Source organism: Monodon monoceros, unplaced genomic scaffold, assembly GCF_005190385.1.
Source record: "Monodon monoceros isolate NGI ecotype Baffin Bay Population unplaced genomic scaffold, NGI_Narwhal_1 Super_Scaffold_21, whole genome shotgun sequence".
NCBI lineage: Eukaryota > Metazoa > Chordata > Mammalia > Artiodactyla > Monodontidae > Monodon > Monodon monoceros.
In genome coordinates, this window is record NW_021703778.1 from 137,313,663 (window position 1) to 137,334,386 (window position 20,724).

Consider the following 20,724-nt stretch of genomic DNA (forward strand, 5'->3'; position numbering starts at 1 on the left):
ATTTTTTTCCAAGGAGGTCTGAATCCCCCAAGTTTGTCCATCTTTGGGTAGTCTACCTCAGCTCCATGTAGAGTTTCTTATATCTTATACTTAATCTCTCATCATAGTTGGTAATTCTTACATTAGACTTCCCCTGTCGAACCTACTGTGTACTTTCTATCTCCTGACTGGACCCAGACTGCTATGCAATAGAACAGAAAATCCTAAAACAGCAAATTCAAAAACTCAAAGGATTTCCCTAGTGGTCCAGTGGTTAAGAATCTGCCTTCCAATGCAGGGAACGCAGGTTCAATCCCTAGTTGGGGAAGTAAGATTCCACATGCTGCGGGGCAACTAAGCCCATGCGCCACAACTACTGAGACCGTGCGCTCTGGAGCCCACTCGCCACAACTAGAGAGAAGCCCGTGCACCACAATGAAAGATCCCGCGTGCCGCAACTAAGACCTGATAGAGCCAAAAATAATAATAAATAAATATAAAAAAAAGTCAAAAGTTTTTGGAAATTTGTCATAGGATAAAGGTGGTATCTCAAATCTCTAGGAAAACATTGGACAACAGAATTATCATTGGGAAAAGAATGTATGCCAGAATAAACTCCAAATGTTAAAGACCTGAATGTTGAGAGAACTGGAAAGAGGAAGGAGAGAGAGGAGGAGAGGAGAAGGGGTAAGACAGGAATGGGGGAGGAACAGGGGCTGCACAGGTACTAGAAGCAAATGTAGATAAATCCCATTATAACATGGGTGTGGGGACAATCTTCTTAACTATGACTCAAAATCCAGATGCAATTTTAAAATGTACATAAAAGTACATAAACTCATGAAAGTAAATATCTGCATATCATAAAAACACCGTAAGTCAAAAGAGTAAATGACAAATTGGAAAAAAATACTCCCAACTTATATTAGAAACAAAGGGCTAACTTCTCTGGTATATAGCGAGAACGCTTAAATTAAGATGGAAAAAAACCCCAAAATATTCATTAGAAAAATAGGCAAAAAACACAAACAGAACACAGGAAAAGGAAGGCAAATGGCTCTTAAAACACATTAAAATATGTTCAACCTTGTTCAATAAAGAGATACAAATTAAACTGCACCAAGATACCATTTCTCACTTATGTTTGCCAAAAATTCAAATTTTTTTTTTTTTTTTTTGCAGTACGCGGGCCTCTCACTGTTGTGGCCTCTCCCGTTGTGGAGCACAGGCTCCGGACGCGCAAGCTCAGCGGCCATGGCTCACGGGCCCAGCCGCTCTGCAGCATGTGGGATCCTCCCGGACCAGGGCACGAACCCATGTCCCCTGCATCTGCAGGCGGACTCTCAACCACTGCGCCACCAGGGAAACCCAAAAAATTCAAATGTTTGACAACAGACTCTCTTGGAAAGGTTATGGAAAAAACATGGACTTGCTCCTACATTGCTGGTGAGAGTGCAAAATGGCACAACTTCCATGGGGATTTGGCAATAAATAGCAAAATTACATATGCTTTTTACCCTTTGGACTATGAGTCCATAGTGATGTTCAAAAAAAGAGGAAAAGAAAAAGAGAATCATCTGCTACCACTGTATCAGTTCCTCGCTCTGAAAATTAGTAATTAGGGGAAAAGAATTAAACCTGTACTCTGCCTTTTTAAGAGAACCCGTAGTTTATCCCAACGTAGAGGGAAAACCCTTCTTTACCAAAGAATGACACTCAATAAATAGTTCAGAAGAATATTCAGATGGATAGACAGATAGGTAGATACATACATAGATACATAGGTAGAGCAAATAAGTCAAATTGTCAGCAATTACTGAATCTAGATGGTAAACATACGGACATTATATTAGTCTTTCAACTTTTCTATAACTTTGAAATTTTTCCTGATAAGAAGCTTTGAAGGAAAACAAACAAAATAAGAAATTAAAAATGGAAACCTTTTTTTAAAAAGTTAAAATATATGGAATAATATAATTTGGGGAAGGGAACAATGACCATTAATAATGAGACTGTTTGAGAGAGATCATTAAGAATCTAGCCTGGAGAAGTTCTCCATCTTCAATATTTTCTGCTCCAGCTGTCACCTACTTCCATATGTAAGCAACTTGGCTCTCTAAAGCTCCCAATTCCTTTCTCCTGACATTTTCCTTGGAATGCTCATTCCATTTGTCCTCAAAACACAATATATCTATGATGTTTTTTTAAAATGTCCATAAATTCTTCAATACTCTTCCCTTCAAAAGGTGGTGCCTAACCTCCCCCTTGAATATGGGCTAGATATAGTGACTCCCTTCTAATGAATAAATTATGGCAGAAGGATGGCATGTACTTCTATGACTAGGTTATAAAAGGCATTGCAGCCTCTTCCTGGCTTGCTCTCTTAGATCACTCACTCTGGGGAAAGCCAGCTGCCATATTGTGAGGACACTCAAGTAGCCCCACGGTGGCCTCCTGCCAGCAGCCAGCAAGGAACTACAGTGAAAGAGAGATTTTGGAAGCAGATCCTCCAGCCCCAGTCGAGTTTTCAGATGACTGTAGCCCTGGCCAACATCTAAGCTAAGCCGCTTCTGGATTCCTCTCAGAAACTGTGTGAGATAATGTTTGTTGTCTTAAGCTGCTAAATTCTATGACAATTTGTTACAGAGCACTAGATAATATAATATCCAAGGCAAAATTCATCATTTTCCTCCCCCAAACCACTCATTTCCTATTTGTGTTAATGGCAAAGGCTATTACAGTTATCTCTGACTTCTCCCCTTCATCCAGCTACCTTTCATCACCAAGGCACATTCGTTTTTTCTCTCCATGGTGCCTTTCTCCATGGTTATGTCTTTCACCAACCTTGGAGCAAGCTCTTGTTACTTCTTATCTGTGCACCTTAAATAGTCTCCTTACTGCTCCTTGCCTCCAGTTAGCTCTTTCTCCAGGGCCACAGAGCAGCCAGATTAACATTCTTAAAAACCCAGCTCTGAGCAGCCCCCTGCTTCCCACCAGCCTCTTAATAAGTCATGCTCTTTTAACATTCAAGGCATTCCACTACGTTGTCCCAATTCATCATTCCACTCTAATCTCCTGATATTTTCCTACAGAAAACCTGCCATGTTCATAAGAAATATGCAAAGTGCATTGTGAAGCAGTTGGCGTTTCATGCCTTATCACTTTTTTCACTCTAGCACCCCTATAGTAACTTACATAGAAATTTAACCCTCCTTATTAGAAGAGAACTACACCAAATCCTTCTTGGAAATGGTAAAGGTGGGGTGGGAGAGTAAGAAGTAAGTACAGTTAGATTTTAAGCTCCTGAAGGCACACACTGTATTTTATTCACCTTCCACTACAACGCAATAAATGTTTGTTGTAAGAAAAGAATATGAAGAAATGTGTTGAAAATATATGATTTCATCCAGTATAGAGTATGAATCAAAGATGGAGCACTTGCAGTAGCCATGGTACTGAGCTGAGACAGGGGATCTAAAGGAGTTTCAAGACATGCACTCTGCCTTCAGGGAGCCACTATGCCCATTAAATGAGGCAGGCAGACCAGGTAAAATAACAAGGAATAAATACAAAGGTGCTACCACTTCCAATCAACATTGGTTGTCCACAAGGGACAGGAGAGAGAATGGTAGCTGGAAACGAATATAAGATCAAGGAAGTTTCAAAAAAATATATGCATTTACTAATCATGAGGACAGGATTCCATATTTCAACTACTTATTCCCAATCAATATATACAATCCCTGATTCCTAATAGAAAATACGCAGGATAAAGCATATAATGCTAACTAGCAATTTCCAAACTTTTTAAAAAAGTTGTAGTAAAATACACATAATAAAGTTTACCATATTAACCATGTACAGTTCAGTAGTGTTAAATACATTTTCACTGTAGTGCAACCAATCTCCAGAACTCTTTTCATCTTCCAAAACTAAGATTCTACACCTGTTAAAAACATCTTGCAAAACTAAGATTCTACACCTGTTAAAAACAGCTCCCCCATTCCTCCCTCCCCCAGCTCCTGGCAACCACCATTCTACTTCTGTCTCTACAGACTTGACTATTGAGTACCTCATATAAGTAGAATCATACAGTATTTGTTCTTTTGTGACTGGCTTATTTCATCTAGCATAATGTCCTCAAGGCTTATCCATGTTGTCGCATGTATCGGAATTTCTTTCCTTTTTAAGGCTAAATAATATCCCATTGTATGTATACACCACATTTTGTCTATCAAGGAAGGGTTTTAAATACAGACGCTTGAAAACATTTACAGAACCATGGAAATAATCGAAATTAGAGCAAATGGTTGAATACAGGAGTTGGTAATTAGGTCATGAGTAACCTTTAGATGTCAGGTCGAGAACTGGCAGAATTATTAGGAGGCTTTTGTCCCTCAATCTGTCTTGAAAACACCTCTCCTATTTCAATCCACCTACACATGCACCTGTTCACTGTGCTTATGTTTTCAATATTGTACCTTGGTGATTGGATTTTAGTGCATTATTTTTGCTAAATGATCTGAGCATATCTTATGCAGCCAAATATTTAATCAAAAGACAAGTACTTTAACAGCACAACTTAAACAGTATGTAACAACTGAGAACAAAATTCTTAAGGTAACATGCATAACAAATTGTATTTATGCATAATGTAACCTGGAGGTAATAAATTTTATATTTCTTTTTTTAATTGAAGTATAGTTGATTTATAGTATTAAATTTTATTTTTCTTGAACTTATAAAAAAGAAAACAAGATGGCTTACCCAATTTAATAAATAAAAAGCATATCCAAATGTTAGTGTAATCACCATGGTGAGTATCCCAACGTTCTTATACAGAGCACTGCTCAAGGTAAACTTACATAAGGATAAACTCTACACTCTCAATCATCAAATGAAGATTAAATTATATCCAAGAAATTAAGAAGCAGGAAAGCAGTGGATTTTAGAATAAGAATTTGAACAAGAGACTTCAACTTAATAATCAATTTTTTAAAATCAATTGAATTGTTTAAACAAAAAATCATTCTCTGAACATTTTGACCAATCAAGGTTTTACTGAATTTCATGTTGTCTCAACTTTACATTGCCCAAAAGAAATGTATTTGGCGTTTCGGCTTAAGTATCAGTAGAAAAGCCAATACACCAAACTATCAGAAAACCACCACTATCTTTTCCTTTCATTAGGCCTCTTAAAAACGTAAAGCTTCTACGGACACAAAGTAATGAATAGTAGCATGGAAATTCATGAACTTGAAATAACACTCCCCATTATCTAGCTGGACAGGGAAAACACCATTTAAAATGAAGATCATCTCTCTCTCAGGAGCAGAGAATCAATCCCATCACTCATTTTCACCTACAACTGAAATGTTCATTCTCGGCCTAGAAATGCTGAAATGACCTGTCAGACATATACCGCCAAATGGCAAATGCCAGGATTCATCCAGGCAATAAATCAGGTACCACAGTGACTTTGCTTAGAAAATATGCATTTCACACATATATACCAACTTCTCTAGAATTTCCACACATCCCCAGTACCATGATAATTAATGTGAGAGAACTGGTTGCTGGGCAGTGATTAAGAGGATATACTGTTTTTTGGTTGGGTATCTTTTAAATTATCCAGATTCACATGACAACTATTTGTCAGTGCAGTCTTGGGTAACTAATAACTTGGTAGCCAATGCAAAGGGTTTTTCCTTCTTAAGCAAAGACACAACAAGGAGTAATGAACTTAAATCACTGCAGTAGACCTGGGAGACTAGAGAATAAGTAACAAAAGGAAAGTCTTCTCCACTGGAGGTCTAGAAAAGTGAATAAACAACCTCTGGTCATTTAAGTAGTTCTGCTCTAAAACAGTGATATAAACTGATCTAAGGAAAGAATTCCAAGAAGAATATATTTCTCCAGCACTGCACTACAGATTTTCCCACACATTCGTTTGAACACCCAAGCATTGCCTCTATGACCACAATCTCTGGTATAACAGGGAAAAAGAGTCTCTAAACAATTTAATTGTTGGGCCTGGAAGGCATGGAATTTCACCTGGCCAACAAAAGAACATGTACCCGGACATCCTGATTCTAAGAATTAATCATTTCTTTGTGTGCCAATTTTCTTTAATTACTCATCACAGCCTAAAATAGTTGGCCTGTATCCTTCATGATGAACAGCCCTTGTCTTCTGCCCAAAGATGTCTCTCTCACACTCCCCCAGCACACACACCCGTGTGGGGCCCTCTTGGGTCACATCTATGTCCAGTGGGAAAGCTTTTTGTACACATGGGATTATATGTAGTGTTCTAATGTACTGGCTGGGAAATACGTTATGGCTCTTAAACTAAAAAAAAAAAAAAAAAAAAAAGTTTTTAAAATTCCAAATATTGACAGTGATTCCTTGAAGAAGAAAAAGGCATGCCCTAGAAATGGCAGAAAGACATTTTAGAAAGAGTAGGCTGATTTTATCAAGGTGCCGATCAAATCTAGTTTTAAAAAAATCAGAAGGCAGTCACCACCAGGCCTGTTTTTATGTATATTCTTGCCCAGTGACCAGAGCAGGACACCAGGTCCCAGGCCCAGCTCTGCCTGAAGGCCAGGTGATCTTAGACAAATCAGGTAAACTCCCTGAGTTCCTACATCTCCTTCAGGAGAAACGGGGACCTAATATGGGTTCCCCTTTCTCACAGTGTTTAAGGATGAAGTGAAATGATGTACATGAAAGCATTCTGCAAAGGTATCCATTACATATGCAAGAGGATGAAGTCAGTCTATCAGCACGCCACTGAACATGCTTAGAGTGTTAGGCAGGATTTCCAGACAGTTTAGGTTAAGACACCTTTATGGCCACCCTGAAGATTTCTGCCTCCTAATTTTACTCTCTTAACTTCTTCTTGACAATCCACCACCACTGTCCAAAACGCTGAGCTGCTAGTAGCCTGTGTGGAACACAAAATGCCACATTCTCCTATGCTGTATTCTCAAGCCTGCCCATCACACTTCCCCAAGCATTCAGTTTGAACACCCCACACCTGTGTGCCCCTCAGAAGCCATAAATTCACATTCACAAAGCAGACAATAGAAGGAATTTCACGGAAAAGATAAAAAATATGTCTTAGGTGTCAAGCGTCCTTGATGTGTATAAGTGGCTATTTGCCAATCATTAGCCTTAAATATTAAGAAAAATATTAAGAGTCTCAATCAGTTTAATATTAATTAGAAATAAAGAAAAAACACTCCAAAATCATCATGGAACTGATCGGTAATAACTGACTCACATACAACTCTTAAGAACACGTACATGTATTTTCCAAAATGAGAAAACTAACTCCCCTAATAGCCTACTGAGCTGGTTAGCAAATTGAATTTTGAGGGTTTGAATATGGGAAGAGGATAAAGCCTCAGCCCCAGGGTTATCACACTCTAAGGCAGCAGTGTGGAGGGGAAGCCCATCAATCTTCTCTTTCATCAGCAGGTCTCTGCTCCTTCCTAATACCAAGTCAGTGACAATACTCCACTTTTAGGAAACAGAAGCATATTCAAATATTCATTTGGGGCAGGGTGAGCGAGAGTTGTGGGTGAAGAGATTCAAAAGGACATGACCGATGCAGAAGTTAAACGGAATACATTCAACTTGCCTGCCAGTCTGGGGTTTGACAGTGAACACAAAACATTCACTAACAAAACTTTGCAGTCCTGCTTTGAGGAAATATATAGGAGCCCAGTAATTTGTCTTTCCAGGTGACCCTCATTCTTCTCTCCTCTCTCAAGTACACCTGCACAAGGATTCCCTTTGTAAAGCCCTTAATTATTATCAAGAGCTGTAACCGTTCCAGTTGGAAATGCCAACTATCCAGTTTGCTGGTGCCTCATAAACTTGCCACTCTGCATATCCTAGTTACTGCCACTGCAGTTCTCTGAAAGGTACGTTGTGTATGTATTTAAAAGACAGGCTCTTGTTTTTCATAGCACAAAGGAAAACGGCAAACGACATCAGTCTGACATATCTTCATTAGGAGTGCCTAGCAATAACAGGCTCCTAAGTGTTTACTGAATTGAATAATGTATTAAACAGTAAAAAAAATACTGGTTTATAAAAGAGTTTACATCTATGTCCTACAGGAAAATCTAGATTTCAAAACATGGGCACAGAAATGAAAAAACTGACATCTACAAATAAATTGGGCACAGACTTTAGCTCCTATTAAAGAGAGTATTTTAACTTAAGTAGCCACAATCACTCTATATTTCATTTCAAATGTCTACAAATTGTCATTTTCAATCGTTCCTAGGCTTCTCACTATTTGATAATATGTAATTTCAGGTAGCTTTCTTTTTTTTTTTTTTTCCTCTGGTACGCGGGCCTCTCACTGCTGTGGGCCCCTCCCGTTGCGGAGTACAGGCTCCGGATGCGCAGGCTCAGCGGCCATGGCTCACGGGCCCAGCCGCCCCGCGGCACGTGGGATCCTCCCGGACCGGGGCATGAACCCGCGTCCCCTGCATCGGCAGGTGGACTCCCAACCACTGCGCCATCTGGGAAGCCCTCAGGTAGCTTTCTTAATCTCAAATATAATAAAAGTATCTCTTAAATGCAAAGATTATAAAGGATCCACATATTCTACTAATATTACATAAATTACAAATATATTTTTAAATGCCCTTGTATTTCAGTTTGGGATAACTAATGATGCAAACCGTAACCAAAGGTTTATACCACAATGGGACCCAAATTTGCTAAAAATTAAATCTATTAGCCCAATATGAATCTAACACGTATTCCAAGCCTCTGGTTTCCCATATACAAAATAGTTTTGTCTTTTCTTCAATTTACCCCAAAGTGTATAGGATTAAAACAAAAATACCAGAACCTGGCTCATCCGAAAAAAGGAAGGGAACTGAGGTTTTTTTTGAGAAAAGGGAAGGAAGACAATTATTTCTAAGTAAGAATATACTGAAGAGCAAAACTATATAATCAACAAACAGACAGTGATTTCCAGGGGTTGGGGTTGAGTGGAGAGGGCTGACTACAAAGGGGACTTCTGGAGGTGATGGAACTGTTCCATGTCTTGATTATGGAGGTGACTGAGTATACCGCTGTGTGCAACTGTCAGAATTCACAGAGCGATACACCTAAAGAGGCTAGATTTTACTCTATATAAATTACACTGCAATAAGCTTGACTTTTCAAAAATGTTATTATGTCTAAAACAGTGTGCTAGGCACTGAATGATGAAGCCTAAATTCAAGTATACATTTCTCAAGGGCTCTAGACATAATTATCAAAAAACTTACCAGTAAATGGTTCAAGTTCAGCCTTCAGCATTCTATATTATTTTATTATTTATAGATATTATAAAATGATTCAAAACATGAATTAACATTATTACAAGATGTATTTTGAATCATTACCTGTTGGATCACATATATAGAAAACTACATGTAATATTCTTTAAAATGGACATATCAATATCTATTAAATGCTAATTATATTTTTAAGGGTTGAATTTACTACTAAATCTTACCTATTCCATATTATAAATAAACTGAGAAATGTAAATGATGATTAGATTCATTCACATCCCTCAGAACCACTATGAAAGATGTCCTAAATGTGTTTTTAATTGACTTCAGAGACTTATAGGACTTAAATGTTACAGGAGACTGGTGACTTCTGAAATAATGTTTCAGTAATTCAACTGAAAAAAAATGCTTGAACATAAAATGGAATACTAAGGTTTATGCTTTAACACCTGCTGATAAACAGATCCTAACATTTCCCCCTCTTCTAGAATGTATGCAAAAACAGATTTTCTGCAGGAAAAAAAGATCCAAAGAATAAGTGTACAACGTTCTTTTCATAGTCACAGTACATGTACTTTTTACAATACTCACAGCACAAATCTTTCTTTCCACATGTTCACTTTTTAAATAACAAACATCCTTCTCCACACACAAAGAAAAACAGCCACTGTGAGTTTAGAAACTTAGAACAAAAATAAAAATTCCTAATGGAATGCCCATGTAAATACTAGAAATCTAACAAAACAAAATCCTTCCTCAAAAGTGTTGTGTACCACACCAAAGCACAAAGTTGCTTTTTAAAAAGCTAGTAAAATTGAGTCAATCTTATTTTCCTAAATAGAAATTCACCCGAATCCAAAGTTTTGCTTTTCACACACACACAAAATATATATATATACAGATTCCCTCGACTTAATTCTATATCCAGTATTAATTAGGCAGGAACGGGAAAACAACAGGTTAAGAGAACAGCGGCTCGGGTTCCTCGTCAGCAAAAAAAAAAGCCCAGATGATCTCAATCTTACTCAATCCGCCCAGGAAAGAAGTAACTCCGCTTTCTGATATGATTAAGGTTTGCCAGTTAATACATTTAAAAATACTAGTCACCTGCCTTATACATGTACATCTTCCCAGGCCCACAAAACTCAAGCATGAGGTGCCCTGGTCAACTTTCCTACTGTCACCGTTTCATCCACGGTTGGGAAATCCGTAGAAAATACAGGAGTTTTGCCTTTTAAAAAGCATGTATATTAGCACAGTCAACCCGGAGCTTACAGGCACAAACCAATTAGTTAACTTGCCAGCGTCTTGAGTGAAAATATTTAGTCAAAACATGAAATTTCTGTTTCCAGTAGTTTTCCAGACGGGTGGATTTGGCGGGGTGTTGGGGGGTGTCTTTTATTGTTCTCAATATTACTATTTTCCCATCGCTGGATTTCAAACACTAAATCAGACAAATCGCACCTTGACCTAAGGGGCACTTACCCTACTTGTACACACCCGCCTAGCAATCACTGAAACGCGGCACGTGCTTTTCCCGTACTAGTTCTGTTCCCCGCACCCGGCTGCGGCACCAGCTGCGGAGAGGGAGCGCACCTCGCGCAGCCCAGATCCCAAACGCAGCACCGGATGCCAGTCGCAGCCCTGGACGGTCCCGCTCTGGTCCGGCTCCCGCCGCCTCTTCTCTGCCCTGCAAGTTTCCAGAGGCGTCTGTCGCAGCCTCCGCTCTCCCGGCGGCCTAGCACAGGGGCGAGGGAGTGGGTGTCAGAAGGTCCAGTAGCCGGAGACACTGCAAAGATCACTAACGAAGGAGCCTCTCCTTCCTTTTAAAGACGCGAGGGGCAGGAGGGGGAGGGGGGAAAGAAGCCCAGAGCCCACGTGACCACCTAGCCAGTGGCCGGGAGATCTCTGGAGGAGCCGGACTACCCGCCTCGCGATCCATACTCACCTGAGCGACGTAGGAAGCCCCAGGGTAGGGGCTGTCACCGTCGAGCGCCTCCCAGTCACCCGCAGGAGCAGCAAAGCACAGACGGCGCCCCTCCCCCGGTCTTGGATTTGGGAGGTCTGGGGCGGGGCCTGAGAATGTGCATTCCTAACCAGGTCCGGGGTGATGCTGAAAATGATGCTGCCGGGTTGGGGGCCACGCTTTGAGGGTCGGCTCCCCAGACCCTGAGCCACGTGAGTCTGAGAGGAGCTGGATGCTTTGGCGTCATTAAATACAGAAGTCTGACTAAGCATCTAGAGGTGAAACTATTTGCCCAATCGATTCCCAGCGGCAAGCGCAGCCTCGAGCCCCGGGAGAGGCAAAGCCACGCGGCATGGTCGAGAGGTGGAAGGTGTGGGTTCTCATCTTTCAAGGGCTGGCGGGGAAGGCCTTTCGCCCTAGAGCAAAGATCCCAGGAACCTCCTCAAACTCACCTACTGCAAGGAAGCGCGTGGGTGAAGGACGAGGGAGGGGAGATGGTTCCGTGCTTCTCTGCGGAGGCGCCCCTCTTCCCTGGCTCCGCCTCCGTCAAACTCTCTCCGCAGGCGAGCGCCCCCTGGTGGCAGCTTCTGTTCCCCAGGTCTGCACGGTCCCTAAGCTCTCCTCACCCACCCCACCCGGCAGTGGTGCCCAGAGTGAGGACTAATAAGACTATTTGATAGTCACTAAGAAGCAACTTGCATCTTGATGGCAAAAATCGAAAAGAACGTAGCAGATGTCCCACAGGGCATTGTGAGACCCTAGTGCCACATTTGTGCCTAATTAATCATCAAACTACGGTTCTTGATGCGGTTGTGACTCCAGATCTCTGATGCAGGAAGACCAAAGGGGCATATGGAGGGAAACTTTTACAGCGTTAAGTGTTGGGGTTTAACCAAAATAGCCTAGAGGGACGCTAGTGTGCTCTGGGTTTGTAAGAGTGAAGTCCACAGGTCCACAGGTAGCGGAGACAGTCTCCAAATGTGGAGAGCCACCTACCTTATAAACAATGGTTATCAAAAATTTGTACCCTCCCCACCTCCAAGGTTCATTAAAGCTTGGACTCCTGGATTCTTACAAGTTGTAGGGCAGAGTTTCCTGATTCTTGAGGCTGAGAACTTTGGACGGGACGGTGTAGAGCTGACAAGATCCCTGTGGAGGATGGTAGAAGACAAGATGCTTATCTTTGCCAATCTCTGCTCCCCTGTTCCCTTTCCTGGGTTTTTCTCCAGGTGCCCAATACCCGTATTCTTTTTCCTTCTTTCCACCTTAAGAAGAACATTTTAAAGGATGGTTTTTAAAAATCAGTTCCATTTGGTAGCACTTGTCAACAAGATACCTCTGCAATGGAAATTATTATGAAGGAATTTCAGTCATGAGCCAACAAGCAGACAAAGATGATGTGAGGGTTAAGAAAACTGACATCTATTAAGTATCTGCATCATGCCAGAGAGTGTGCTAAGTGCTTGCACAGCATCTCATTTAATCCTCATTGACCCCACTTCTCAGATGAGGAAACTGAGGCGCACAGAGCTTATATCAGTTACCTGAAGCCATGCATAGTGAGGAAAGAACCCAGTAGCAACAATGCTTTCATAAACAGCTACCACTTATTGGGCATTTAGCCATGCTCCACTTTCTACATATTATCTCAGTTTATACACAACAAGCCTCTGAGTCAACTCTGCTATTAATTAACCCCATTTTATGATTGAGAAAATGGCCAGTCAGTGACTGAGAAGAACTTGAACCTAGGCCAGAGCCCAAGACTGTTTTCTTCCATACCACAGCTGCAATCAATTGGAAATGAAGATGGCTTGAATGTCAGGACATTATATCTCCTGCAGACAAGCCCCACCTTAAAGCCTCCTGCCACCTGTGAGAAAAGCTTCTGCTCAACCCTGGAACTAGAGCTCCCTGTTTGCTGTAGTGCTTCCTTCAGAAGTCATTCCACTCACAGGAACAGCATGTTCTCTTTTTAAAGACCCTCAAACACCCACAGAAGCTGTTTGTTACACAAGGAAACCCCACTGCAGGAAATATTAAGCAAAGAGAATGAATGGGAGTGAGTCCATTTCCTTCTGACTCACCCTGTGGATTGAGAAAGATAATGGCACCTTAGGGATGGAACCTTTGCCAGGTTGAAGGCAGAGAGTGGAGAGGGTGACTATTCCAACTCCCCCAAACCAAGATGAAAACTAAGAAGGGATTCCTGAAACAGTTAAGTACCATTAGCTAGGCCAAAAAGCACCTGAAATCTAGTGTTGAGGACGTGCCTCTGTTCAGCAGGGTCCCAGCCTCACTTCCACCTCACTCATGACCTGCCTAAGGAAGCACCCACATGGTATGACATTGAAAGGCTTTCCTCTCCCCCAAATATCCTACAACAAGGACTGAAGTCCTCACCATTCAGTCGTCCTTTGGTGTTAAAGCATTGGATTGTTAAAATTCAGTTATGTTATATATGATGGGTAATATTAATTTACTAGCATTTATAATTACACTCATAAGATGAGCTTGCAAGATGAGCTAAATGTCACCTGGGAAATCAAAGGAAATCAGAGTAAGAAAGGCACGTTTTGCTGTAGGAGAAAGGAAAGCATCTCCATTGGGGTGTACCTTCCTCATCTTTTCATCCCACCCCTTTTCTGTCTCGAGAAGCCAAGAGCCTAAGTAAAGTGAAGACCGTGACAGCCCAGCAGAACGTGTACACTGCCTCCCCCCACAGTGGTCAGCCTGCCTGTCAACACCGCCTGCACTGTGATTGCACCGTGCACGTCTTGTGTCTCTAGTACCCCCATGGTAGCATGGTGCCCATAGCACCCACCTAATACAACTCAGGCATTCAACAAATACCTGCTGAAGGCTTCAACTTGGAAAGATCAGAGGGAAAGGGGAAGGATTTTCTGTAGCAAAGAAACTAGCAAGAGGCTAAATAAATAAAATCCTGTTGAAGACAAGAAAGCAAAAGCTGATGTGCAAAAGTGTATAGATGAAGGAGTCTTACAAATGACTAGAAGAGTGTCATGGTATAGGATGGCTTGGGACTATCACTCTTCCTCTTCTCAGGCTGAGGCCAAGTGGGAGGATTTAGGTCCTGGGATGCTCCTACCTGCTCCAAAGTATAACAAGATCAGGATCCTTCTTCATATTATGTGGGTATAAATTGCTGTTTTAAGAGGATCTGGGAGATAAAACCCTAAAGTTATGGAATAATAAAAGAGAAGGGAAAGATTCATTGCACCTGCAATAGCACATTTATTTGATGTTGATGAATTGGGAAGGTGGTATTACTAATGCAATGTATTAGAGGTTATCTCAGCTGCTCATGAATCAGGGTTCGTAAAGTAGAATTTGGTATTTGAAAGTTGAATTTGGGTAGAGCTCTTCAGGATCATGTCTTTTGTAGAAATAAAAATGAACCTAATTATGCAATCTTTCTGGCCCCAGTACCACAATAGGCAGGCCTGCACAGATGGGTTCATTTTATTCATTTAATCCTCATAACAACCCTGTGGCCATCTCTGCTTTATAGATTGGAAAAATGAGGCACAGAGAGATGACTTTTTTGGTGATATCACCCATGTGCATGTGGCAGAGTAAAAGTTCCAACCCAGTGTCATCTGTCTACCTGCTAATCTTTTGCTTTCTCTGCTGTTATCCTATGATGTTTTTCTTATTTGTTATGTAAACTGAGGCATATTTGTCCTGTAGAGCCTGGTTATTGCTGAATGAATTTTTGCCAAGTTCTTGTCTAGGTCTGACCACCTGTGTGCATATTTACATAACTTTATTCTTTACTGACATGTGTTTGACTGGAGCCTCTAGTAAGGTGACCAAGGACATAAGCAGCAAGGTAGACCTAACCTGATACCGGGGCACACAGACCACAGGACAAGGTTATTCTGACCCTCAGTTGAAATGAACCACCTGGGCAGCCAGCAAGTGCAGCCAACTCCTTATAAGTCATTCTAATTTTTTTCGGTCTTGGTCTTTGACATTTGCAAACATACAGGTAAAATAACTTTTTGTCCTTCTACTGCTCCTTGAAGGTACTTAAATTCCACACAGATCTCTCACATACCTTGAGTTTCTAATTTTCTATCCACTGAAACCGAACGGTGTGAAGAATATACGTTCCTGTCCTCAGCCCCAACTCTGATTTAAGAAATTCTCTCTTGAGCTAGAAAAGCAACTAGCCCCTAGAGGTCACTGACGTGAATTTGAATACCCAGTTGAGAAAGAAAATGTTAAAGAACTGTTAGAAATGGTGGGAAATTGTAATATGCAATTTCACAGATGACTCAAATGCTATTCTAGAAATGCAGCTTCCTTACCTCTTCTGGCACAGAATAATATAATATTAATAACAGGTCAGACAGTGTAATATTCCCAGAAATAAGGTCAAAAAGGAGATAGGGTATAGACTTACATGGCTTAAGGGACCACAGATTCTAATAAGACTGTCTGATTCCAAAGAGTTTAGAATCCAAAAAAACTAATTTTTTTTTTACTTGAAAATGTATTTGACATTTTCAAGTTCCTTGTTCATATCGTGGAAAGTTACTAGAAATGTCTCACATTGTCCTTTAGACCCACATCAACTAACACTCCAGGGATGCACGTTGCATTAGTGGCTTTTTTATTAACATCGTTATTGGAATATAAATGCTTTACAGTGATGTGTTAGTTTCTGCTGTATAACAAAGTGCATTAGTGGCTTTTATAAAAAATATAGACCCTGTCTTTTGTGTACAGAGAGAAGGCGCTTCTTTCACATATGTTACTGCTTGAGCTGACGAGCCTAGCTGGAGAAATAAATGGTCTTCTGCAGTATTCAATCCCCTCCTTTGCTGGGAATTACAGCCAGGAAATAAACTTCTCCAGATAGTTCATATAGCCTCTGAGGTATCCCCAATGTTTTCTAACGTACTAGTACTCCTGCATTTTCCCCTTCTTTTTACAGATCTACATTTTTTTTCCTATCCATCCAGGCAGTTTTGCTCACTAATCTCTCCTTCATGGTCCTGCCCATGTCCAGGCCACAGGCTTCCTCAGCTTGCTCCCACCCACCAGCCACAGCTTACTAAGAACTGCCACCCTAGGTGAACACTGACTTTTACAGTTAACAGATCACTTACGTGGCCATGTAATGCTTCATTTTCACACCAACTCTGTGACAATGATTTTATCCCCATTTTGCAGATAAAGAAACTTAAGTGAATTCTCCAGGCTTACAATTACAGGAACCCAGGTCATCTGACACGTCATGTAGATCCATACATGCCTCCCCTCGACAGATTGGTTTCCTGCATTCCAAGCACTGGGGTCTCTGAATGTCCTTCATAATGCTACTGCTGGTATCCCTAGGCTATGTCAGCCTGACCCCATCCCTTCCCTCTACCCTTCCCACCCTATGTCAGTCTAAAATACCATTCAAGGGAGAACATTATTGACAGCTTCTTTAGTGTTTTTTCACCTTAAAATTATTCTGACACTCGACATTACATTTATTCTTTCATAAAACACTCTTTTTCTGAGAATGCTTCTTGATGTTATGCATTTACATCTTTGTGGAAATGCCCCATTAACGCTAAAAAACAATAATGCTTTAAGTGCCCACCTGAAACACAAAAGCATATGAAGGTGTCTACTCACAGATGATGAAGAGGAGGATGGAGGAGATGGAAGAATCTATGACCATTCATTCAACAATTGCTTGTAAACCCTCTATCTGCACTAATTCATTTAAACCTCAAAACAGTCTCACAAGGTACGTACAATTTAAGTTTCCATTTAACAAATGAGAAGACTAAGGCTCAGAAAGTTTAAGTAACTTGCCCAATATCGCATAGCTAGTAAAGTATGGGCAGAGGGGTCAAACCAGATCTGTTTCAGTCTAATGCCCATTCTCTCTGAACTGTTGATCTCCCTGAGGCTTTACACTTTAGGTGAAAAGAGAAGACAAATGCCTAAGAAATGACCTACAAGACCTGTTAAAAATGATAAGGGACAAATAAATGGTGGAGACCGGGAGTTTTGCGGGCATTCGGAGGACAAGAAGTCACTGTCCTGTGTGTCTGAGTTCCTCTTAGAGAGAGATTTACATTAACCCCCCAACCCCACCCCAGAGCTCACTACCTGAGCTGGCTGAATTTCAGACACAGAGAGAGCGCTGATCTCCCCTGGGGGCTCCTCCGAATTCTACAGGTGCCCAGGCCCAGCTTTGCACTGTTCCCTCAGAATCCCTCATTATTCCACTCTTGCCTCTGGAATCTGCATTCAGAGCACAGGGCTTCCACAGATAGGACAGTAAGCACAAAGGCACCAGTGCAGGCAGGCCACAAGAGCCCACAGCAGGATGGGGCCCAGGCTTGGGGGTCAGTGGGTCCTGGGTTGGGTTTTCAGCCCGACCATTTACCAGTTGTTTGCCCTTGAACACTTTTCTGGCCTCTTTGATCTTCCTCTGTAAAATGGGAAGAATATAAGAATCTACTTCAGAGGTTTGTTGTAAGGATGAAAAGAAAGGATGAATTGTAACATGCCTGACACCTGGTAAATTCTCAATAAATGATAACTTTAAGAAACACAGGGACTTCCCTGGTGGTCCAGTGGGTAAGACTCTGAGCTCCCAATGCAGAGGGCCTGGGTTCGATCCCTGGTCAGGGAACTAGATCCCACATACATGCAGCAACTAAGAGTTCGCATGCCGCAACTAAGAAGCCCGTGTGCCACAACTAAAAGATCCCGCATGCTGCAACAAAGATCCCGCGTGACACAACTGAGACCCAACTAACACCTAAACATATAAATAATTCTTTAAAAAATTTAAGAAAAAAAAACAACACAGCAGTCCTTGGAACAAAGGGCTTCACAGATATAAGGAAGACTTGGCCTAGGAAAGGGCAAGGAGCCAGTTTTCTGATATGAGATGTTTGGGATTGGAGGGTGGAGGGGTAGTAGAGAAATTATATGCCCTGCCTGGAGTTAGTCCTAGAACTCTGAATACATCTCTTCAGGCAAACCCAGTTGTAAAGTAAGTCAGAGAAAGACCTACTGACAGATGACCAAATTGTAAGACTAATTTAGAGCAGCGTTTCCCCACATTCCTGGATCATAAGAGTTACCTGGGTCACTTGCTGAAAATACAGATCCCCAGCAGAGGTCTGAGATATCAGCTAGGAAGACCCTGAGCTCATCTCCTCCCAGGGACATGCAAAATCTACACCTACATACAGAGTAATTCCTCCTGAAGAAGACCTGAGGGCTGGTTGAACATCTGTTGCACATAGAAGAACCTCACAGTAACCTGTAGAAAAGATGGAGACACCTTCTCCATGGGAACACCCCTCTCACATGGAAACCTGCAGTAAGGAGGGATATTGCTGAGGGGCCTAAGTGCAAGCTTGCCAACCCTGTGACACAGCAAAAAAACAGCAATTTAAAGGGTACCTAGATGATACTGGAAGGAAATTCATTTACTAACCCTAGAGCTTCTGCTAAACAGGCAGGGAACTGCTGGAGCCCCCTCTGGGGTCAGAGGTGCTGGCAAGTGCCACTGTTTAAGTTCCCCCAGGACCCCCTCATGCCTGTTCCAGCTCCAGATGTCCTACTAAGGCAGCCTTGGGCACAGTGCACCCCAGGACAGCCCCAGGTCTGCACTCACTCCAGCTCCAGATGTCTCCCTAAGCTGGCCTCAGTGCAGTGCTCCCCAGGGAATTCCCTGGGCTGCATCCACTGTAGCTCCAGCTGGTCTGCTAAAGCCACCAGATACAAGCAGTCTATACAGGGGAAGCTCCTATACAAGGCCACTCCTTCAAGACCGGGAGAGATAGCTGTTTCACTTAACTCACAGAAACAAAAAAAGTCAAACAAAAGGAAGAGATAGAGGAATATGTTCCAAATGGAAGTACAAAATAAGACCCCAGGTGGGGTCAGGGGGCAGGGCAGGAAGCCCTAATGAAATGGAGATAAGTAGCTTACCTGTTAAGAGTTAGAAGAAATAGTCATAAAGATGCTCACCAAAGTTGGGAGAAGAATGGAGAAACCCAGTAAAAACTTCAACAAAGACATAGAAAATATCTAGGAAAGAACCAATCAGAGCTGAAGAACACAATAACCGAAATTAAAAATACACTGGAGGGAATCAACAGCAGATTAGATAATTCAGAAGAACAGACAGGCAAAATGGAAGACAGAATAGTAGAAATCACTCAATCAGAACAGCAAAAAGAAAAAAAAATTAAATGACGAGAATTTAAAGGACCTCTGGAACAACATCAAGCATACTAAATTCACATTATAGGGGTCCCAGAAGAAGAGAAAGAGAAAGGGACAAAAATTTTATTTGAAGAAATAATGCCTGAAAAGTTCCGTAACCTGGGGAAGGAAACAGATATTCAGGTCTAGGAAGCACAGAGAGTCCCAAGCAGGAGTCCCTAACAAAATGGTGTGGATCTCCCAAAGAGATCCACACCAAGACATATTATAATAAAATGGCAAAAGTTAAAGATAAAGAGAGAATCTTAAAGGAAGCAAGAGAAAAACAACCAATCACATACAAGGGAAACCCATAAGACTATTAGCTGCTTTTTCAACATAAACTTTACAGTCCAGAAAGGAGTGGCAGGATATATTTAAAGTGCTGAAAGGAAAAAACTTACAACCTAGAATACTGTATCTGGCAAGGTTATCATTCATAAATAAAGGAGAGAAAAAGAATTTCCTTGACAAGCAAAAACTAAAGGAGTTCATCACCACTAAACTGTCCTTATGAGAAATGTTAAAGGGTCTACTTTAAATGTAAAAGAAAAGGTCACAACTAGAAATAAGAAAATAAATGAAAGAAAAAAATTTCACTGATAAAGGCACACATATAGTAAAGGGAGTGGATCATCCAATTAAAAGCTAGTTTGAAGGTTAAAAGACAAAAGTAGTACAATCAACTATAACTACAATAAGGGATAGACAAGATGAAAAGATATAAAATATGGCATCAAAAACATAAAACGTGATGAGGGGCATAAAAAATGTAGTGCTTTTAGAATGCCTTCAAACTTAAGCTACTATCAGCCTAAAATAGACAGCTATACATACTGGTCAATATATATGAACCTCATGGTAACCACAAAACAAAAACCTACAATGAATACACAAAAAATAAAGAGTAAGGAATCCAACGTAACACTAAAGGAATTCATCAAAAGAAGAAATCAACAGAAGACAGGAACACAGAAGAACTACAAAACAACTAGAAAACAATTAACAAAAGGGCAATAAGGATAAACCTATCAATACTTACTTTAAATGTAAACAGACTAAATGTTCCAATCAAAAGACATAGGGTAGCTGAATGGATTTTTTCTTTTTTTTTTTTTTGCCGTAGCAGGCCTCTCACTGCTGTGGCCTCTCCCGTTGCGGAGCACAGGCTCCGGACGCACAGGCCCAGAGGCCATGGCTCACGGGCCCAGCCACTCC

General features: G+C 41.2%; 1 protein-coding gene across 1 annotated transcript in view; it reads right to left on the bottom strand.

The window, feature by feature from the left end:
* ESR2 (estrogen receptor 2) overlaps positions 1–10,835 on the bottom strand; it is a 193,753-nt gene extending 182,918 nt beyond the window's left edge. The window contains exon 1 of the mRNA XM_029238379.1: positions 10,770–10,835. The gene's annotated coding sequence lies outside the window, so the exon portion shown is untranslated. The remainder of the gene's footprint in view (positions 1–10,769) is intronic.
* Between the last annotated feature and the right edge of the window lie 9,889 nt (positions 10,836–20,724).